This window comes from Protopterus annectens, chromosome 1.part0 (assembly GCF_019279795.1).
Source record: "Protopterus annectens isolate FY-2018-M chromosome 1.part0, PAN1.0, whole genome shotgun sequence".
NCBI classification, from domain to species: domain Eukaryota; kingdom Metazoa; phylum Chordata; order Ceratodontiformes; family Protopteridae; genus Protopterus; species Protopterus annectens.
The window spans coordinates 86,569,328-86,594,327 of NC_056725.1; the positions used below are offsets into that span (position 1 = coordinate 86,569,328).

Genomic DNA, 25,000 nt, shown 5'->3' on the forward strand with positions numbered 1-25,000 from the left:
TAAGAGCTACAGTGATGACTGCTTGTGTCAAATTTGACAATCTTGGTGTAGCAAAATTCTAGTCTGAGTTTTAGGGAAGACTAAATTGATTAACAAGGGTGCACCATATGTTAATGAAGGTAGGAGATAGAGGGCTAAAGCTTGTTTGGATGGGAAGGAGACAAATTTGTGATGTATGTACAAAAGGCCTAGTTTTTATGGGTTTTAGTAACATTGGATTGGATGTGCAGGTCGAACTTGAGGTTTTTGGCTATTATGACTCCTAATAGTTTGGTACTAGTTACAAGTTCAATTTTAATGGAGTTAAATAACATAAGCTTGATTTTTTTAGGGTTTAGAGAGAGATGATTTTTGTGGAGTCATGATTCTACTGTACCAAATGCTGTTTGTATCATTTGTTAAAGAGATGCAGGATTAGGTGCAGAGCAAATGATGGTAGAATCATTTGCATACTGCACTAGGGAGGCATTTGGAATAGTTCAGTGAAGATTATTTATAAATATATTAAATAGAAGAGGACCTAAAATCGAGCCTTGTGGAACACCTGCAGGATTATGTAGGTAAGGAGAGATAGCGTTTTGCCATTTGACAGCATGCTGCCTATCTGAGTGATAGCTTTTAAACCAGTTAAGAGACTGAAAAGATAACCCTATAGAAGATAGTTGAGACAGGAGAATGGTATGAGATATAGTATTGAAAGCTTTTGCAAGATCCAGAAAGAGACCTGACATTGTATGGCCTCTGTCACGGGCTTTGTTAATGATATCCAAGAAGGAGATCAAGGCAGTTGAAGTACTATGCCCTGGATGGAATCCATGCTGGGTTGGAGAGAGGATGTTGTGGTTTAGGTGATGGATAGGTTGTTTTTGGACACGTTTTTCCAGTATTTTGGAGATGAGATATGGGATAGAATGGCAATGGGTTGGAAGTTTGAGATATCAGAGAAGGGGCCACCTTTTATGAAGAGGGAGGTTAATTGCTTTTTTTCATAGATAGGGGATCGACCAGTTGATTAAGATACTAATTGGACAGGCTGCAGAATCAGCAGCAATCTTTATTAATTTGACAGGAATATTGTCAGATGAATTAGAGCAAGGCTTCAGATTTTGGATAAGTTTCTTTATAAAGGAAGTGGAAATAGGGGAGAGAGTGACTTCTTGTAAGAGGGATTCCTTAATGTAGTTGTGAGTACGGATATTTGGGCTCAAGAGATTTTGTACTGTTGGAGGAGAGTGGGTAGGTATAAGAGTATAGTTACTTGGTAAGGCTTGGGAGAAGGAGGTCGTAAGATTGTTTATAGTCCCTATGAAGTAGGAGTTGAATTTAGGGGTGATAAGGTCAGGTGACATATTGGAGTAAGGGCAGGGATTGGATTTGGTACCATGGTGTAAGATATTATTGATAGACCATCAAAAAAGTTTGGGGTTATTTTCCCTATTTGTCTGTAGGTTCCAGAAATATTGTTGCTTGTCTTTGTAGATAAGCTTTTTGGCTTGGTTTTGAATCTTATAAAGGATAAGTTTGGAGGGAATTTTGGAACTGATCGAATATTTCCAGGCTTTGTCCATGTTTTTCCTAGTTTCTCTAGTAGATTTAGAAAGCCAGAGGGCATAGTTGGATTTAATTCTTCTAGATCTAAGCTATGCAGGATGTTTAAAAAGGAGTTATTGAAGAAGATGGAGGGCATCGTCAATGGGAAGGATTTTAAGACCATTCTAATTGTAGTTTCTTTGGATACTGTTAGTTCAGTGGACAGAATTTAGTTAAATCTTATATTACCTGGTATTTATGGGTTTTTGGGAGTGATGAGCAGTTATGTATAGTAAAGGCTGGGAGGTGGTCACTGAAGGAGTTTGCCATACTGCCAGAAGTAAGGTATTTGGATGGGTCTGAGACCAAAATTCTGTCTAGTATGGAGCCTTTATTAGTATTATGTCTAAATGTAATGAAAGTATTGATTAGTTGAGTAAAATGCTAGAGGAAGATTGGTTAGAGGAAGTAGAAGCCCATTCGATATTCATGTCACCTAAAAATAATTTCATTTTTATAGTAGAGGAAACCCAGGATAGTATATATTCTAAAACTGGGGTGGTGTTGTTTCCTGGGGGAATGTAAATAACTGTTATGCAGAGTTTTTTTGAGTTGTTGAAATCCAAGAATGAGATTAGGAACTCTGCATTTTGAAAATGTGGAATTGAATCAGTAAAAGGGGCTAAATTAAGAGTATTATAGTAGGAAAGGGCAACACCACCTCCTTTTTATGTTGTCTGTCTACTCTAATTGCATTAAAATTAGAAGGAAGAACCTCAGTGCCTTGTAAGGAGGGTTTTAACCAAGTTTCAGTTGCAGCAACAATACGAGTTTTATTTTGGATGAGCCAGGTATGGAGCTTAGAAGTTTTGTTACAGATGCTTTGGAAATTTATGGTAGTTAAGTGGAGATTTTTTGCCACATTAGGAGATTTTCAATGTTGAGGAAAATGTGAGGTTTGAGGCCCTGGGTAGGGATGAATGTCACCACAAAGCATAAGGGAGGAAAAGATGAAATATAGCCTGCGGCTAAAGTTTGATAGCTTAGAGAGAAAGAAGGGAGGAAGATGTGCTAGTAAAGTTTGTTTGTAGAGGATGTGATTACAGGGGAGAAGAAAAGGTTTATAACAGAAGAGGAGTTGAGAAGTAAAGGCTAGGGCTGATAGAGTTATAGACTGCATTAGAGTTAGTAAGTGGGGGGTATATAATTAAGACTGGTAGTAAGGGAGTAAGGACACAATGCCATGAGGTGTGAAAAGAGTAGCAGACAAAAAGTTAGTGGGAAGAGGATTCTAAACTGTATGAATAATGAGGACATGGTAGGGGAAAGTCTGAGCAAGGGTGTGGAACTAGGATAATTAGTATGAAGTAGGTGGGTAGATAAGTGGATAATGAGAGAGTGGGCATGAACAGTGTGTATGGGGGTGTGGCTATGAGTCTATAAATGTAATGAAAGAGGGGGTGGGTCGGAATGGGGGTAGGGCAAAGTGAGCCTGGAGTGGGGCTACACCTTATTCAAAATGAAGCCCACAAAAAGGGCAAAGTGAGCCTAGAGTGGGACTACACCTTGTTAAAAACGAAGCCCACAAAAAAACTATGTGGGAATAGCACCAGTAAGTCCAGAGCATCTATAAATGTGGTAGTTAGTAAGGTCAGGGTCTAAAGTTGGCAGGGGACAAGAGAGAAGTAAAGTATAAAATGAAATTAAAAAAAATATATGGAGATTCAGATGGAGTAAAGGGTATGGAGAAAAATGGAGACAGACTGGTCAGCCCTGGTGATGTGCAGCTCTGTAATCAAGGTGAGTGGGCGTTAACAGTTTAAGATATCGCTGTATAAATATAATAGCTAACTACTAGGCAAAAAGCACGTACATGAGCTGTAAGCACTTATAGCCAGTTGATAAAAAAGTTCCAGGATGCACGAAAAATACTAGTAATCAAAAGTAATGCACCCAGTAGCCATCAAGGAAAACTCCACTTTATTTGAATCAAACACCAGCAAAATCCATGGATTTTGCTGGTGTTTGATTCAAATAAAGTGGAGTTTTCCTTGATGGCTACTGGGTGCATTACATTTGGTCACTTATAGCCAGTACTGTTTCTAGTAGCGCTTTGGTATTTGGATGGCAGGTCTCTTAAAGCCGACCACGTTGTCTTGGATTTTGGCTTTCCAGAGTGGAAGGATGGGGTTTACCAGCTATGGAAGAAAGGAAGTGCAAGTTAGAGGCACAGCTGTCATTCTAGAATCTCATGGAGTTAAGGAAGAACATGCAAGGAAGAGTGTATAAAGAAAGTCAAAAGTGGGTTAATGGTTGAAAGGATGAGCAGGGAGGGACAGACAATATAGGAATATGGTAGTAACAGGGATAGTCTAAGCAAGATTGTAGAGAAGGGAGGGAGAGGGGTTAACAAACAGAGCAAAGCAGGAGAGGGCAAAAGAGTTAGAAAACAAAGGTACCATAAAGGAGAAAGAATAAGCTGCAGTAGTCTATAACAGAAAAAGACCTACATAAACTCCACACATTATATAAAATGTACTTATAAATACAAATACTACAATATGAGCACTCTCTATAGCAGTTTTAAAATAAAAACAGATTGGGTGCTCTCTACAGCAGTACTAAAATATGTAAAAACAATTCAGGGAACATTGGTTCCAAAGCAACCTTCAAAATAGTTGACTCGGCAGCACAAGGCTTGTGAAGAGCTACTTATTGTGTGTGCCACACTTTTAACACAGTACTAAGCAGTTTAATGCAAATGGATAACAGCTAGAGACACATTCGCAGAATGTACTAACAAAACAATGCTACGCTGTTCAGTGCAAGCAGACATTACTGGTGATATAATCGTAGCTATCTCAAAACAGTATTATTGCACCTTAGTGACATGCACACAATTTTTATAATCTTAGTTTCAGTGACATTAAAAATAGAAAGCATTTAAGATTTTAAAAGATTTTAGTACAGCTGGAAGTATGCTGCCACTAGTTAACTATGTTTGGCAGGCAGATTAAAGAATATCAGGTTATTGCACTAAGACATTGAGCATAAAACTAATCCAAAGTAGAACTGCACCTACTGAAGGTTCCTGTATAGCTTAGCATAAAAAAGCAACTAAATATTAATGGCTTCCACAACAGGAAACTAGTCAGTGTTGCCAAAAGCAGAGATAAGTCCATATCATCCCCAAAATCAGGGAGCGTACACCACCGGTGACCAGAGGTTCTAACGGGGATACGCAAGAAAGAAAAATGGCAGAGAACACCAAGAATAGACTATTTAAACTCGCAAAGGGTTATGGGAGCAGGCCGTGTAGGTATGTGAACAAGAATCACAGGGCAGACCTGCGAGAACTCAGGTGAATACAATGGAAGTATGGAGTACTGATGTACACCTTGTTCAAACTGAAGCCTGCAAAAAACAGTTTACTGATAACCTTTTCATTTCCTGCCCTCACTCTTCTTTAATTCAGTACACCGACGACTCTGATTATATCATGTTCTGACAATCTTCCCCCATCTCCTTACCCAAGAATAACTCCACACTGGAAAAAATGGCCAAGCAGTAATCAGCTCCTACAAAACCCTAAGAAAACCAAAAGTCTTCTGTTCCTACCAGAATTTCTACAACAACACAAAAACACCTTCACTTTTACATCCCTTAATAACACAAATACCTCAGTCGAACCTCATACAAAATAGCTTGGTGTTACTATTGATGACCAACTAAATTTTGATATCCGTATTCACCAGGTTATCAAAAAAGCCCACCAAAAACTAGGATTGTTATACAAGCACAAAAATGGCTCAAAAATTAAGCTAAGCATTCTCTAGCTCAGTTATTTCTATTGCCCAGCCTATTTTTTCCTGCACCTATCCTCAATGGCATACAATCCAATCTATCAGCTAAACTTGAAACCACATGTAATAAAATTGCTAGGTTCACTGCCAATCTTTCCTACCACTCCCACCACTGCAAAGCATTAAAAAATCTGCAGTGGCTTGAATTCCTGCAACAATTTCTTCTTTCCACCTCACTCACTCACTCTATCTTAAATAAACCTTCCCTCTGTCCTGCTGTCTCTACCCTCGCATCTCCTTACACATCAAAATGTTCTCTTCTCAGGACCAACCAACACCTCTTAGAGATCCATAAATCTAACAAAAGCAAAGGTAATCTTTTATACAACTACTCAGTTGCCAGTGCTTGGATAAACTTTCCCTTTACTTAATAGGTTCATAGGTTGGTACTAGGCTATCCGGCCCTAGGGCCTATACAAGCCTAGCCATAACAATTCCCTGAATATTTCTTCCCACAAAATTTACTTCTCTAGACCCCTGTCTAACAGGGCAACTGACATGATCCCCGGGGTGAATTTCCTATCTCCCATCCAATCATCAAGGTTCCTTTTGAAGAGGGCCAAGGAGGCGCTCTGCTTGACATGTATGGGCAGTCTATTCCAGAGTATGGGAAGTCTCTGGGTCAGGAACCTATCCCTCCAGCATGTTTTGTTCATTGTAATGACAAGGTTTAGATCCCTGGAGTGTGTGGCTCTGAGGGATTGGGATTTCTTTAAGTAGGGCATGTCCAACAGCTCAGGGTTTGACATGGCCTTGTATGTTAAGCAGAGATCGCCTCTGAGTAGACGATATGCCACAGAGTATAGCTGGATTTTTTTAGACGGTCAGCATATGGCATTTGCTTTAGGCCTGTGGTTCTTTTAGTGAGGTATTTCTTTGGCCTTTCCAGCTGTTGCAGATGTCTTGTGAGGTACATACCAAATGGGGCATTATACTCTATAATGGGTCTAATGAGGGATGAGTACAGTGGGACAATGACCTCCTTTTTTCTGTATGAAAATCCCTTAGTGATGAGGTGTGCCACATAGAAGGATTTCCTGACTGTTGTGGCGATGTGGTTATCGAACTTGAGACCACTGTCCACCTGTGTCCCTAAGTCTCTTATCACACTTTCGATGTTTAGTGTACTGCCACCTATGTGGTAATTCATGGGTATATGTTTTTTTCCAAAGGGGATATCTATACATTTCTTGGCATTAAGCTTGAGCCCATGGCTCTGGCACCAAGCATCTGTTTCTGTAAGGCCCTTTTGTAGAGTATCCACATCATTTGGGGATTCAATAATGGCTCCCAGTTTGTAGTCATCTATGAATTTTGTTAGCCAGAGTCCCTTAGTGCTGGCCTGTACTTCAGAGAAGTAGATGCCAAACAAGAGTGGTCCCAGGACTTAACCTTGAGGTACTCCACTTGTCTGGAGCTGGATTTGGAGTCGGATACCTTTACAGTCTGGGTTCTGTCAGTAAGCCAGTTGGCAACCCATCGAGTGATGTAGGGATTTATACCCAGCTTAGTAAGTTTATCTAGGATTCCAGAGTGGGGGATGGTGCCGAAGGCCTTGGTGAGGTACAGATAGGCTGTGTGGACCACCTTACCCTTGTCCACAGCTCTGGAGACTGATTTGAAGAAGTCAATCAGGTTCAGGAGATGAGATTGGCCCTTCATAAACCCAAACTGGGTGGGGTCCAGTGTTTGAAGGTTGCCAGTGTCTTTGTTTATAAGTTCCATGATAATGTGTTCCATGCCCTTGCAGATCAGGCTCATCAGACTGATGGGATGGTAGTTCCTAGGATCCAAGGTGGATCCCCCCATGTGGAGTGGGATAACTGTAGCTGTGCGCCACTCAGTGGGCACGAAGCCTGAGGTGAGGCTATGATTAAACATGACACTTAGGTGAGGTGCCAGTTCATTTTGTAGTTCATGTAGTACACAGCCTGGGATGTCATCTGGTCCCATGGATGCTGTATTCTTAGCTTTGAAGAGTGTGGTTTCTACCTGTGTGGCCGTGATTGAGATGGGTCCTTTAGGAGGTGAGAGGGGGGTGAAGTTGGCAGTAAATCGATCTTCCAGGATATTGGCAATATCCTTGGGATCAGTATATTTAATGCTGTTCTGTTTTAGCTCAGAGCAGATCTGAGCATTGCCATTTAGATTCTTGACATAGTTATAGAATGCCTTGTGGTTGTCTTTGGAATCTTTTGCAATTTTATTTTTGTAACTAGCTTTTGAGGATTTTATGAGGGATCTCAGCTTCTTACTGAGGTTGGTGAGGGAGGTTTTTGCATCCTGGGCTTTTCCTCTTTTCTGCAACAGTTTCTTCCTTCTGTTGTATAGTTTGTTTATTGCAGGGGAACACCATATTGGCTTCCTTTTTTGGAGGAGAACATCTTGTTTCTATTTGGGATGGCACGATTCATGCACGAGTGGATGTGTTCATACAGTGCCTTAGTGTATGATTCTGCAGTTGAACTTTCAGATGCCGTCTGCATGGGTGTCATGAAGTTGGTCACTTCTGACTTCAGTAGCATGAAGTTGGCTTTGGAGAAGTTTTTTAAGGAGGTTTCCTTACTGGGGGGTGGGGGTGGGATCTGGATGTCAAGGGTGATTTGCTTATGGTCAGACCTGACCAATGAGGGGGTGACCACTGGTGTGGAGCATCTATCTCCCATGTTGGTAATGACCAGGTCTAGGATATTGGAGCCAAGAACTATCACTAACACTTGTATCTTCAAAAAAAAGCTGCTAAAAGACAACCTGCTTAAATCTTGATCCTGCCCTTGCCCCACTCCAACCTCAGCTAGTCTCACAGCTCCCCTAACTTCTACCTTGGATCCTCTATACTTTTACTACTATATACATATGGTCTTGTTATATTTTATACTACTATATACATATGGTCTTGTTATATTTTATACTACTATATACATATGGTCTTGTTATATTTTATACTACTATATACATATGGTCTTGTTATATTTTATACTACTACATACATTTGCTCTTTACATATTTTCTCTCTCTCGAATTTTAATCTTGTCACTGTTTAATTTCTAATATACTATTTCTTTGCAAATAATTTGTAACTTCTGACTATTTTGTTACTGTAAATTGTACTGTAGTCTGCTTTCGATTTTACACTATATTTTATGCTATATTTTTGTATATGCTGAAGATTTTCCCCTTGGGCCTCAGCTGAAAAAAGGCAAGTTGCCCAGTCAGATTAACCCGGTTAACAAACGTCAATAAATAAACGTGTGTGCGCGTGTGTGTGTGTGTGTGTGTGTGTGTATATATATATATATATATATATATATATATATATATATGTATACATTTCAGAAAGTATCACTTACCTTCACATTACAAGCCCCCCCACCCCCCAGAACCTAAATATACCAACTCTGAGATCGCACTACAGTGCGGATGATGTAAATCTTTCGATTCCGCACTACATTGCGAGGCCCGTTCTGCATGGTCGACATTTTGAAAGTCGATCATATCGTCTCGACCATATGGTCTTCAACTTTTTGGAATGTCGACCATGTGAAGGGGACCCATATATATATATATATATATATATATATATATATATATATATATATATATATATATATATGGGTCTACTTTGATTCACTGAAAACTCATTTCACTGAATTTCAACACAACACATCACAGAAAGCTCAAATCACTGAAAACTCATTTCACTGAATGTAAGTACTGTTGGGCAAATAAAATATGTATGCCCTTTTCCCCACTGTAGTGTGATCCTGGAGTTAATATATATATAGTTAGGGAGGAACGACCCCCACATTTGGGGATGTGAGGGGCATAGCCCCCCACCTACTTTTGGTTTTACTTTGTTAGCTTTCAGTGAAATGAGATTCATGAATATAAAAGCTAAGTAGGTGAGGAGCTACACCCCCCTTACTATATATGTACTGATCTCCAGTATTGTACTACAGTGGGGAAAAGGGCATATACATTTTATTTGCCCAACAGTACTTATATTCAGTGAAATGTGATATAGTGAAATGAGTTTTCAGTGAATCAAAGTAGACCCATATGTATGTATATATATATATATATATATATATATGTGTGTGTATATATATATATATATATATATATTTATATATATACTTGTCTGTATTTATATATATGTATATGCTTGTGTGTTTGTATATAATGTATGTGCTTGTGTGTGTGTGTGTATGTGTATATATATATATATATATATATATATATATATATATATATATACACACACATATATATATATATATATATATATATATATACTTACATATATATATATATATATATATATATATATATATATACCTGTGTGTGAATAACACATTACACATATATATTTATATTATATGGATAAACAAACCAAAAAAGCATCAACCAAAATTTAAACATACTTTAAAATACATAAAATATAAACTAAAAAAATGGAGGAAACAATAAACAAAAAGCAACAAGTATACTTAATAAAACGAGCTAATTAAAACTAAAAGAGTTTATCATCTGTTCCAGAAAAGGATACGATGAACATTCATCAGAAATATATGAGCACAGCTAAGCATAGGTATCACTATAAGGCAATATTAATTGGGTTCCTTCCACATTCACCCATCTCTAAATTTCACTAAAAATAATAGAAACATTTAAATGTCCATTTAGTCCAGGGGGTGTTCATCTCATTCCAGTCTATATTGGCAGGAGTTTTTGATCCTATTCCTTTAAAAAACGAAGTACTCTTTTTCATTCAATCACAATTTCTTAAAAAGGAGTACACATAAGAATTTAATGTGCTTGGCAGGAAGTGTTTACAGTCAGTTGCTTTGAGCTTGTAGTTTTTTTTTCGCCTTGTATAAGTTAGTAGGTTCAATCTTCATTTGTGACTTGAGCAACATGTTGGCAACAAACACATTTCCAAGGGTGTAACATGAACAGTCACACTACTGGGTTCACAAAAACAAGAATGATTTAGTAGAGAAAAGGGATTTTAAAGAATGAGTTTCCATTATATGACAACAAGGCTAGTCCTTAGTATAATACATTTTCCATGGCTGCTTTTAATAATACCCCAGTTCTTGATAATAATGTTCCTTCTACCTTCACAGTCTAAAGAAATAGGAAGGGGAGATCTCGTGCATTCATTTGATAAATTGCCCTTAGCACTACTGAACCCCATACTTAAGGGCTGGTGGGTGTTTGATGTACCTGCAGTCTGCCTCTTCCTTAAAACAGTTAAAAGGCAGTTTAACAGGGTGATGTTAATCTGCAAACAATTTCATAAGATAGTGGCATTACTTCAAAAACAAGTGGTCGTTACTAATGATCCTATTCAGATGGACAAACTAACCTTTAATTGTACTTCTTTTCATAAAACTGGGGTGCAGCTCGAGAAGTCAAGGTAATTTTAGTATTCGTATTTTGTTATGAAATGTATCTTTCCTGTGGATGGAAGACACAAATTCCTTGGTGGTGGGATCGAAAGAAAGGAGATTGTCCAGAAAATGCACTTTGTTTCCCCTCCCTGACAGAGTAAAATCTAGGAAATAAATGCATTCACTATGTTTAACCAAAAAAGAATGCAATTCATTGGGAGCTGCAAACCACACAAAAAAGATATTGTCAATAAACCTTTTATACAAATACATGAACTGGAAACCTTCCAAATGGGTTAAAGTATTGACTTCCCATGCACTAAGTACCAGGTTGACATATGCTGGTGCCATTTTAGCCCCATTGCTACTACCCCTTGTAAAAGAGAAAAAGTTATTTTCCAAAACCAGTTTAATTAAGGATGTGTATGCCTTAATCCTGTGGGAAAGAGTGTCTGTCCATCTAACAAGGTAATCAGAAACAAAGTCTAAGCCTCTTTGATGAGGAATGCTTGTGTACAAAACCACTGTATCCAAAGTGACCAAGGTGCAATCACCTGGCACTGTTGGGATCTTGCATAGTCCATCTAAAAATTCCTAGGAGTCTTTCAAATAAAAAGGAGAATTTTATACCAAAGGATTCAGGAAAAAAAATCTAAAAATGCTGAAATGTATTCAGTTTTTTTGTTTTCTTTGAAGCTACAGTCTGTCTCAAGGGAGAATCCTGAGGAATTTTGTATGCTTTGGGAATACCAAACATTCTCCCTATAGTGGGAGAGTCCACTGTGGTAAAAACAAGTTCTGAATCAGTAATAAGACCTTCTTTACACAATTAGGCATTTGTCAATGTAGTTAAAACTAAGTGAAATTTCTTCATGGGTGACATTTTTTAGTGGTCTTTATTTGTTAGGCCTTCATTCATTTTACACAAAAATGGGTCTTGAGGGACTTAGTTTTTTTGAAAGAGAGCATTGCTGTGGGACCTAGAACTTTAGCTAGTTCCTGTCATGGACCATTTTTGAAGCAACCCCCTTCCCTAGAATCTACACAACAGAACAAGGCATGTACAGGTGTGGCCACTGCTGTTTCTGCCCATATATCCTCACAGGGTATCATTTTCGACTAATGGTCATGAACTTTAAATTCCACTTCAAAGACCAATACAACTGCACCACAGAACATGTGATGTAATTCTGTGTTTGCTCTACCTGCAAAGCATTTTACATCGGGAAAACCACCCGAAAAATAAATGACAGAATGAAAGAACACACACAGGGCATCTGCAACAAAGACTTAACGGACTAGCCAGCCACATTGTATCGTGCCACAACTTCACTGACTTTAAATTCTAAGTGTTAGAAAAAGGACCACTGATTTACGGGGACATCAACTCGCTGCTAAAAGTAAAAGAACTTAGGTGGTAAATAGTCCTGAGTGCACACACACCCACAGGCATAAATTGAAATCTAAATATTAAATGTATTCCAAAGTGGAAGAGATAGGATACGATACCGTCTTCCCCCACCTCTGTCATGTTGCAAAAAAAGTATATAAAGTGAATTAAAGGTCTTTTCACTGATTTCTGAAGAAGTTTGACTTTTAATAAAATTAACAAAAGCACTGAAATCCAATGAACCCATGTGTCGGCATCTTTCTGCTTCACAGTTCCACCAAGAGTATAATTTTCTCTAAATATATATATATATATATATGTATATATAGAGAGAGATATGTATGTATATTTATATATATGTATATATATATATATATATATATATATATGTGCATGCGCACGAGCGCACACATATATATGTGTGTATATATATATATATATATATATATATATATATATATATATATATATATATATATATATGCTGGCTGGTTTGTATACATATATAATCTCCTCTAACTCTTCTCTCATTTTGTACATGGGATCGAGGTGTCACTTCTGCAGTGACAATCATTTCAAGCCAAGGTTTACATCACTATGTTGCTAACTCTGGCACTGTAGTTCATTTGTAGCGCTCACTCTTGCACACACTCCCATCTAGTGCCAATTTTAGAGCATCCAATCCACCTACTACATGTCTTTGGAATGTGGGAGGAAACTGGAGCACCCAATGAAACCCACGTGACTGCAGGGTGGGCATGCAAACATCACACAGAAGGCACCACAGCTGAGAATCAAATCTGAGGACTTCTTGCTGTGAGGCAACAATGCTAACTTTTGCACCCACCGCAGCTACCATCTCTCTCTCTCTCTCTCTCTCTCTCTCTATATATATATATATATATATATATATATATATATATATATATGTATGTATGTGTGTGTGTGTGTATGTATATGTGTATATATATATATATATATATATATATATATATGTGTGTGTGTGTGTATCTATATCTATCTATCTATGCATTGATTGGCTGAATTATAATATATATTGTTTTACATACATGTGTTTTAACAGATCTGAAGGAGGATTGTTTATAGGAACCCAAAAGTATTTCTATGCATTTTAAGCTTTTTATTAAAGATCAGTGGATTGGTATTATGTTATGTTTTGTTCCTTTCCTTTGAAGAGTGTATCCTGGCTGTGTTGACTCTTTTTTTTTTTTATACACACGCATACACACACACGCATGCGCACACACACACGTGCACACACACGTATGTACTCTGATTACATTAATAGCCTGTGTATCTGAATGCTTTAGAATGTAAAATTCAATTCAGTGGCTGGAAATACAAAATGTGCATCTGCAAGCTAAATGTTTATGCAAGACAAGTAAGTCTAACACATATTTTAATACTATTTTTTTTTAACACATGTTCCCTGAAATATGATATGACCATATCTCTTGACAATTATAACTTCATTACTGCCAGTTAATTACTTATCTGCTGTTGGGCTTTGAGCTTAGCCCTTGAGGTGAATTAGTAAAAACAGGACTCAAATGATGTTTTTCAGATCACTGACGCAATCATAATACTGTAAGTTACTAATGAATGATAGAGTGGAATTCATAAACATATAGCACATATTCGTAAATGTTGACTTCATTGACCCGATGTGTAAGGGATTCCAAATGAATGCCAAATACATCTGTGCTTTCCTCAAAACCACCTGATGCAGTGATGTGAATTCCTTGAATATTAACGTACAGCCATAGTTTATCTAATGTCATGTGTAAACACCAACCCACTGTGCAAAAGTAGGAAAAGGGGTTGTGGATGGATGGATGGAAGTAGTCATTACTGTGTCTTCTCTTTAGGAGAAAATGAAGCCTGCTTCTCACAACTACTTACTTAAACTAGATGTAAAAAGGATAGCAGCAGAGCTGTTAGTGGCATGCCAGTGATTGTATCTCTAGGAATTTGTTCCCGAGTTATCATTATTGATAATTCTGCCTTAGTCTGGTGGGCTCAGTTTTCTTTTACACCATACTTGACCTTTTCTGCCACCTACTAGCCTCACTCAAACCACCTGTAGCCACTCTGTCTCCTCAGCTTCTGTCGTCAGGGACCACATTCTCCTCTACCCCTTCTTTGGCCAGCCTGCTATTCATTTGACAGCTGTCTCATATTTAACAACCTCTTATTATTGTATAACAAGGATATCACTTGTAAAAAAATAAAATGCAAATTTAATTTAAATTCAAAGAAAATTTCTCATTGTCTACCTATGTCACAAAATATCTTTCCTGCACAGTAAAGCACTTTGACAGTAAGGCAACTTATGGTGAGGCAGTAAAAAACCCATTACTAAAGCCTGCTAAACACGTTATTTACAACCCTCAGGCACCTACACACATACCACCATACACCTGCACTCTCTTCCCATCTCCACTGGGAGTCATCAGTGTTGCAAGCCCTGCACCTGTAAGTCCGTCAAAGCCAGCAGCAGTCAGTACCATCCTGGTTGTTACTCTTTTGTTAGATGTACATTCTAACCTACCAGGCTGGGCAAGGAGGGAGTAATAATAAGTTGCTTCTTGAGTATCAGAATCCATGTGTTGCTTACATCCCTTAGATTCCCCAGTTACTTAAATATTATTATGGCCTTCCAGCTGCCAACATTACAGTGAACAATCTTAGGTACTTCACATTGTATGAGATGCAGGGAAACATGGTGGAGCTCTCCCTGCATGTGTCTGAAGCGGACACTATTTTAAAAGGTTTTCTGCCACTTTGAAGAATTCTGATGGAAGGATAAGACAATTTATAGTAACAACTGGGCTGGTCATCTGTTGTGTTTCCAGAGGGGGACCTAGTCTGTATCAATAAGGGAAGCAAACTGATTTCACTAAGGATGATCTGTGCTCCTATGCTTATATATATATATATATATATATATATATATATATATATATATATACTAGTTCAGCAAATTCTAGTTCAGCATCTAGTTGCATCTGTCTTGTATTGCTTAGTACTAGGAATCTTCATTAAAAGCAGTTTCCTGAATCCTTCCTTACTGTTGAATGCATTCATAGCTACATAGTTGCTGAAGAATGGTTTTCAGCGTACAAATAGCAATTTCTGTGTACTTAATTCAGCACCCACAGTTCATTCAGACCTTTATTCAGCCTTCCAGAAATTGTGGTGACATACCTGTATTTGTGATCTTTGTCTCATGGCAAATTCCACATCGGTGTTAGAACCTTTCAAAGTCTTTGTCCTAAAGAAAACTGTGCAGTTCTTGTAAATTTTAGGTCCTTGTCTGCTGCTAATTATGATGTATAAGTAAATAAAAGAGGCCATAAATTAAAAATAAATAAATAAATAAATTATATATATATATATATATATATATATATATATATATATATATATAAATTCAGACTTCTTTTAGGCGTAGTAATATTGAGCTAGTAGAAAGGAAATAAAAGTTCAGACACTGAATAGATGATTAAGCTTTCGCTCTTATTCAGGTGGAAGAGCTTCATCAGAATAACCTATATTCAACAATACTTTCATTATATGTAACTAGAGTCACATGTAAGCAAAAAACCAATGAACTACTTATAACTTATTAGTACAGTAACCAATAGTACAACCAGACAATATTTAAACTGTGCCAAACATCTAAACACAATAACCATGAACATACATATGAATGACAGGGGCATGAATATTAAATAAACACTCCCTTGTGTTAGCTTATCATGCTGTTTTTAACCCTTTAGTACAAAAGACAAACAACTATTTAAGAGATTCATGGGCTTTCTTAGACGAACTATTCCACAAAAAAGAAGGGTTATCCAAATGTATTTTAGTAACTATGGATGTAGAAGGGTTATACTCTAATATACCTCACAAAGAAGGTATGCAACTTTTCAGATTATTTCTTAACAAATACACCACCTTCTCAAAAATTAAAATTAATACACTATGTATTTTAGTTGAAATGGTACTGAATAATAACTTTTTCTTCTTTAATGGACATATATACAAACAAACCAAGGGAATAGCTATGGGTTCCAAGATAGCACCTGCTTTTGCTAATATTGTCTTGAGCATATGGGAATTAGAAAAATTGAATACCTTGAAGAACTTTAATCTAGCACACATTTACAAAAGATTTATTGATGATGCTTTTTTTGCGTGGAAGGGTTACCAATCTTCTTTAGACCTTTTTATTTCTGATTTGAGAGACAGTTTAGTTTTTTTTAACTTGATTTTGTCTGGAATAAGGTCTTCTATTTCCTTTTTTAGATGCACAGATATACTTACTACCTCCTAATACAGTATGTTCCACTATATATAGTAAAGAGACCTATAAAAATAATCTGCTTGATTTTACTAGCTCCCATCCATTTTTTAAGAAAAGGAACCTTGTCAAAAGTCAATTTATTCGCATCTCTGGAATTATCAGTCAAGATTATGACTTTTAAAAGAATGCTGCTTGGTTAAAACACGTTTCTTTGAAGGAATTACCCTCCATCTCTTATTAACAATATATGTAACGAGATCTCTAATGACAGACACACTAAATATTTACCAATTTTACTACATGGTTTTACACCTAATACTTCAAAACCAAGTAACATTAACAGAACCCTTAGTTTCCCATTACCCATCTCTAGGGACATGTCACAAATTAGAAATGTCATCACGAGTAACTGGGATTTATTAACCGAATCACAATTTGTCAGCTGCTATTGGCACTGCACCTTCCTTTTCATTTAAAAGAACCAAAACCATAAGAATGAGTTTAGAAAACAGAGATTTACCTTTTCTTATTAATTCTACTTCTACTTCCAACTCTCAAAATTGGATGCATTCATATAATAAACGTGTGGTATGCCCTAACATTTTCACAGGATCTCAGTACACGTTCACACATTGTAATTATACTATTAAGATTTCAAAATATTTCTTCTGCCATTCTACAGCAGCAGTATATGCAGGTATTTGTGCATCTTGTAAAGCATTTTATGTAGGTAAAACTAAAAGAAAACTTTCAGACAGAATTAAGGAGCATCTAGGAGCCATAAGGGCAAAGACCTTAAATAATGCCCTTGCTAAACATAGCATTTTTGTACTACTTTCAGTAAATTTTACTTCATAGTATTAGAACAAGTTAACTGTTTTTTTGGAGATTGGGAATTATATTTAGAACTAAGAGAACTTAAATGGCAATTACTGCTTAATTCTGAAACATACCCTGGTCTGAATGAAAGTGTTAATATTAAATGCGCTTTAAAATGGAAGATTTAATTCTATTTTGACAGTTGTTCTATTTTGACAGCTGTTCTCTTTCTACAAAATGTGTTTGCATCCATCCATGACCTTTGACACACTTGTAAGTCACCATTTGTACAGTTATATGAATATCCATGTCTCCTACATGCATATTTAGTGCGCACACTGTATATTTGTTCAATGATAAGCTAACACAAGGAGTGCCCCCACACCACCCATAACTATATATACCAACTCTAGGATCACACTACAGTGGGGAAAAGGGCATATACCTTTTACTTACCTTACAGTACTCTACACAGTGCCAGTACTTCACTTCAGTGAAATGAGATTTGGTGAGTTTTCTGTAATTTGAGCTTTCTGTGATTTGGTGCGGATGAACTGAAATTTAGTGAAATGAACTTTCAGTAAAACAAAGTAGACCTATATATATGTATATATATATATATATATATATATATATATATATATATTTGTGTGTATATATATATATATATATATATATATATATATATATATATATATATATATATATATATGGATCTACTTTGAAAGGTTGAATCTCATATAATCGAAATCCATTTTCATGAGATGAAAATTGCAAAAGCTTAACTACCCAAATGGTAAAATTTTCCCAAAGTAAGTACTCACTTGCCCAATATACCCTTTTCTCCACTGTAGAGTGATCTGATCCCAGAGTTTGTATATATAGTTAGGGGTGGGTTAGGTGGGTTTTTCTTCAATGGGTGTTTTGTGTGAGTTTGGGCACTTTTGGTTTAGTTTTCAGTTTTGTATGATTATCTAGGAGCATTTTAACCTTTATAACCACATGATCACTGCACTTACGTTAAAGCATTCTAAGGCCTTTTACATATCCTTCATTTTTATTTCTCTGTGTTCATTATCATCTCTTAAAATGTAAGTATCATTTCCTATAATAATTGAAACCTTGATTACCAGTATAGCATTTTTGACCAGATCCAAAGAGTCTCCCACTTCCTATTTGATATCTGCTCTAGCAATTATTTTGAAGGAATGATCTTCTCCATTAGTCTTATTAATACCACTGTTTTCATTGCTTATTACATTTGAACCTCCACAGCTTGAGCCAAGTTGTCAGCTTGTCTTTTTTTCTTTTTTTTATTTTTCTTGCACTTATTTTCATCAGTCCTGCCATCTTCAGATTTGATGGTTTCCTTTTAATATGCCCATTGCCTCTTTTTTCCTACCTTCTGTGTTGTGAAAATGGTAAATTTCTGTAGACTTAATGTTTTCAGTTCATCTTAAACTCTCTTGATTTGTTTTTTGGCCTGCAGAAAATGATTTGATTTGTAAATGTACAAAAAGACAAGTTTGGGCAGTTGTGCCATACAACTAAGAAATGCAGGCTATAATACAGTAAACTCCTATCTAATGAACAATGTTGGTATGACTCTTACAGAAAATGAAAATGTTAAAAATGAAACTATGGAACCAGCTGTGAAAGTAGAGTTAACCTGGAAAGAAGTATCATGATAATGAGTGGAGAGGAAGGAAGATGTTTTTGTAGATGGAGAACATTAAAAAGAATGGCTAGTTTTAGGGACATTATGTAAAACATGTAAATGCTGCAGTGGTGCAGCGATAGCATTGTCACCTCACAGCAAGAGGTTCTCCCGTTCGATTATTGTCTGGAGCCCCTTCTGTGTGGAGTCTGCATGTCCTCCCATGTCAAGTGGCATTCAAAAGACATACGTAAATGAGCATGCCTTCGGTGAAGGTTGGGCATCGAGCTGGCACCTCAGCACCATAAAAATCTACTGCCAATCATTAGCGGACCGGAGTTCCGTTGTGGCGACCCCTAACTGGGAAAAGCCGAAAGAAGAAGAAGATGTAAAACATGTAAAAAGACTACAAAAATGCCTAAAACAAGCAGAATGAAAGATGTTACTTTAGGTAACGGCATTAGAGAAAGAAAGAAAAAATGTACTGATGGACAACCTGATATAAAAGTTAAAGGATATAGTTTGCCTTTATGGAAACAACATAGAAATGAAAACATAAGAATTGTTAAATGGTATAAATATTTAACATGAGACACAATAGGCTTATTAGATACATGTTAAATAATAAACAGAAAAAATAGTTAATGCAAGTATGGGAAGGGGAGATGGCTAATAATTTATATTCTGCAATCATGACAATGTATAAAGTAAATTATTTTGCAGTAGTGTTTAAGAAGGCTAGTGATGTTAGATTGTTATATTAAAGGACAAAGTAAGACTTCTAGTAGTGTATGCATTTACATCAAATATTAAACAACACAATTTTTGCAAGAATGTAAAAATTATTTGAATGTTTTAACACCAATATAGTGATTTTAGGAGGCCTTAAGTGTGACATTAAAGGAAAAAAAGTAAGGGAGTAATGCTGAAGTAAATAAAGAGCGTTTTCACAAGGACAAACATAAATGTATTAAAGGAAAGTGATTGACAGAAATTTACTTTTTTGTATTCTCTGAAAGATTAAAAAAAGCTGCTAATGGCTCTTGTGTGGGTTTTCTATATAGCAATGTGGGCTTTTTTTGGACAGAATCTTTTGGAAAACAAAGGATGTTAAGACATTACATGGGCACTGCTCAGAATTGCAGGTGTTAAAAGATGAAAGGCAGGTATTATATACAGAACATTTACAAATGAGAAATGGTTATAAGAACACAGTTTTATGTTTTTTTTAATGTAAAACTTTTGTGGTATAACAGTAAATATGTTTATGAACAAGAAAATTAGAAGTTGGTACTGGAGGTAGTGAGAAGGCAACGATGCAGCAAAAATTCATATTTACGTTGACTGAAACAAAATAGGTTATTAAAGCAAAAAATGTTAAAGGTTGAAAGGAAGTGATTAGTAGGCAAAGTATAATGAAAGTATGCTGATGGAGGGTAAAGAATGGGTAAGGTATAGTAGTTAATAAGAAAAAAGAAATGATTAAATCTGTAGAATCTCGTTTCCTGTAAAGCTATGCATATACAGACAGGGCATATAGGCTGCAGAGTGGGGGTTAAAACCATTTCTACTGATACAGTGGCTATACTAAACAGAGAAAATGCTACTGAGGGAGTCCAAAAAGGAAAGTGAGAGAGAGAGAGGAAAGATTGAAACTGTATCACAGAAGATGGTATTGATTGCATATTTTACAGAAAGATGAACATGGAATAACTGAAATGTTTACATAAAGCAATATGCGAGTGGGTGAATTAAGGTATACAATTACTTGAAATGTGTAGAAGTATGCTAAGAAACTTAAGTACCTGGAGATCCATGTCTGTATATAATGTGGATTATTAAATTGTCTTGATTCTTCAGTTAAGGTTTGACCATAAACAAGGTAATTGGTGCTGGAATATATGAGATGAAAGGAAAGGATAATAGAGATATTAGTTACAGTTAAGTAAGACAAAATTGCTCAAAACTAAACAAAGTTAATTGATTTAATGTGATATTAAAAGGCATATATGTCGCAGAGTATTTTAAAACAGCATGGTTTTTGGATAAAATTTTGAAAGTTGCATATTACTAAATATCTAGTTAAGCAGAGGGACTGAAGTAAAAATTTTGACACTTAAGAGATACCTAATGTGCATAATTGTTTGGTTTGATAATACCTACTGTTATAAACTACAAAGAAGTAATTGCGAGGCAATTCTAATTTACTTGAACTTAGTGAAATTGCCTGTAATGGTGTGTTATCCAGTTTTTTATTGTTATAATCGTGAAAAATAAGGTACGAGTAAGTTGCCATAGAGGATTTATGTTTTCTTCTGAGGATGGTTAAATTAGATTTAAGTAGAGAAAAAAAGTAAAGGATTTGGAAAAATAAAGAAAGCTGGTAGCACATATTTTCTAGGCATGATACTGAGTGTTGGGCATTAAATTTTGAGTTGGAGTATACTAAATCAATGGAAAGATTTAATATAAGATATAAAGGATTTAATTATTACGTGGAAATCATTTGACTTTGAAGAAAAAAGTTTACTTAATCTGTAATAATATGAAAGCTGGGCTGTTTAGGTAAAATATTTGTTTTGGGGAATGCTTGAAAATGATTTACTGGTTGTTTTTTGATGCACTTTGGGGTTGTAGGTAAAATACCTTAAAATATGTAAAGTATGCAACACAAAACGGAGGGGACTGAGGTTTAATAAATCCATTTGGGGTGGCATTACATTTATTTTGGATATTGAATATTGTACAAAAAAGGAAACATTTGTGACTGAAATGTGTAAAATATTAACACATTTTTAAACTCTGACACGTCATAAGAGAGGTGGTAACACTAGAGGACAATCAGTTGAATATATGAATAAAATAAGAGTGGAAAGGTTGCACAATAGAAGTGACAAAATGGGAAAAAGCGGTGGGAAAACATTATGAATAAATGAAAATGTTACAGAACTGACCACTGGAAGGGAATTGACAGTGAAATTAAAGAAGCTTTTATGTGTAGGAAAAAAATCTTTGGATTCTTTAAAGAATGTCAAGACTTGGTGGAGATTTATAATGAACTTCCAGTAAATTCAGATATGAAGTACTATGTCGAGCATGTGTTTGAGTATGAAAGAAGGAAAAGTGTTCTATGCAGACATGGGAGATAATATTGTAAAATGAATAGGCAAATGATTTTATAAGTTTTTATAAAGAGGTTGAAAATAATTAGTGGATATAATGGATAAATATGTGCATGTAATTTGGTTTGCTGCATGTGATAACGTTTTGTGTAATACAAAATAGTAGAAGTGTGAAATAAGAAATACAGAAAAGTGGTTATGGATGAAAGGGTGGAGAGGATAAGTAATATACGGTATTATGAACTTTGTGTTTGATAACTGCATTTTTTTACAGATATAAAAAGGCAGAATAACTGTTGAAAATTAGCATTTTTAAGCTCTGTATGATAACTAAATAACCCCTATTGCTTTCTCAGTAAGTGGCATGGGGTTGTTTTTATGTCCATCTAAGCTAACACCAACTCAGGCAGAAAGGACCTCAGTTTAAAGTCTCGTCCAAAGCATGGTGCACTCAGGAGTCTAGCACCCACATAGTCGTGCACTGCAGCATTAGTACTGGAGAAATTAATCCAAGTACCTGGTATGGGAATAGAACTCACAGCCCACTCTTCTTCACAGCACTAAAGCAAGTGTGCTAGTGACAATGCAGTTCTTGGTTAAGTATGTTACCTTATATAGGCATTTGTTAGGTTCATATATTACACTTGTCTTATCTCTTTGTAATGTATTTTATGTCTCCAATCATGACTGAAAAGTGTTTAGAATCACTCACGTATGCCATTATCAAAAATAAATTTATAATTAAACTTGCAATTCCAGGGTTTCGTATGGAATGATCAAGACTGCTGTGCTTTGATATTTTTCCTTTCTTGAGATGAACTAGTTTTGAAGTAGATGAAAGTAGCAGGATTGTGGAGACGCATCATCCGAAACTGAAGTGCAGATGCTTAATTTTTCTTATGAATTTAACACATGATTTCCTTTTATCAGCTGGGCTCTATTGTGATCAGAGGAAGCAAAAACTGTACTAGTATAGTGATAAATCTGGTAATCTAGACTTTAGTTGACTCAAGTATATTAACAGATGACTGGAACCGTGAAACGTATAAACATATAAAACTTTAATTTAAAATTTAAAACTCTGTCAAAATGGATACATGTTTTTATCCTTTTGATGGAGTTCTAAATTTTTACATTAAAGATTTATATGTTTATACATTTTGGGGTTCTGGTCAGCTATTAATATACTTGAGAATACATTGTGATCACACAGATGTGTGTTGATCAGAGAAGAGTCTAACTTTAATCCTGTTGTGAAATTATGATTATGAAATACATGGTTCTGTTTTGAAAAAAAATGATACTGTCATTATGCATCTGTCATTTTAAACAATGCCCCTAGAAGAGTTTATTTTATAGTCCACTTTTAAATGGCATGCCTACCTCTGTATCACTTTGTATTTCACCAATCTGATCTATCATTGAATGAATTTCTATAGCCTTCAATCATGTCATGTGAAGCATCTTAAAAATGTGTAGTAATTTCTTAGTAAAAAAAAGTAGGGCTGGAAAACTTGAACTGTTCAGTAAGTCTTCAGGAATTGTCATATTATGTGTCTTGTATCTTAGAAATAAACGTTGCTATCATATTCTGTTTCTTATATCTTATTTAGAAATTACCTTTGCCTTTTTGTGTAAGGCAATGTGTAATATTGTTCTGTTCTGCTGAAAATTTGGTTTGAGCAAAATGAATGCTGAAAATAAATTACACACACCATCAAACATGTTGATTTTGGAGGAAAACTGCATGTGTGCATGCCTGCGCGTGCATGCATGATTGTGTATGTGTATCTGTCTACATATATAATAGATTACCTTTCAAATCCCAAAGCCCATAACACTAACGTTCCTAATGCTGAGACGGCAATACTGAAGACTGACAATCATGAATGACTGATGTTTCCCAGGGCAAGTAAATACTTGTCCAATACCAAACATAAACACACTGGGCTATATAGCAACCATCTAGGTGGGGTGCTAGGCCCCCCCCAACTGTATATACTAACTCGCACTACAGCGAGGAAAAGATCACATTTCCACATGCAGGGAAAGTGTTTACTTGCCCTGGGAAACATGGGCTATTTGTGATTGTCAGTAGTCTGTATTTTTTGTCTCAACATTCTGACCCTCTGTGTTATGGGTTTCAGGATTTGAAAGGTAATATCTCTCTCGCTCTCTCTCTCTCTACATATATATATATATATATATATATATATATATATATATATATATATAAAGAGAGAGACACTGACAGACACACATATGGATTTAATGCTGAAGTTCAAAGATGAGACTGAGTCACAGTGAACAATTTCACCTATGATCACTAATGAAAAAGAATATCTAAGCAAAATTATTGCAATGTAAACCATAGGGTTACATTTACAAGCAAAAAATCAACTCCCCATTAAAACACTAACTTGAGCAAGTAATTAAAACGTCATATAACCCATGTATAAAAGTAAGCAACTAACCTTACTATAAACTAAATACACTTCAGAACTAACATCAAAAATACCTAACTTCCTACCTCATTAAAATGCTGCCAATAACAAAAGTAAACCTTAACTGATGCATAAACTTAACTGCACATGGCATCTCCCCTAACTCCATTTCTTACATTCAGTAAACTACAACTTAAAATGAGCACTTGCATACCACCTCTCCATTTAACTTGTAAACAGTCATTTTTGCATGAGGGCTCCACCCAAGCACACACTGATAATAAATATATTCACTCCTCCATTGCAGAATCGCTAACAAAGGAAAAACAGGAAATGATGATGATGTCAGTATTTCCTATTTGTCTAGAGCACAATTTGATCTGCTTCACCAGTGACCATTTTCCCACAAAAAAACTGCTGTCAATTAAATAAACCAAAGTGGCATTATC

At 35.9% G+C, this 25,000-nt stretch overlaps 1 protein-coding gene across 4 annotated transcripts in view; it reads left to right on the forward strand.

The window, feature by feature from the left end:
* The window catches only part of EML2 (EMAP like 2), a 1,798,491-nt gene that overhangs the window by 1,772,179 nt on the left and 1,312 nt on the right, over positions 1–25,000 (forward strand). The window lies entirely within an intron of this gene.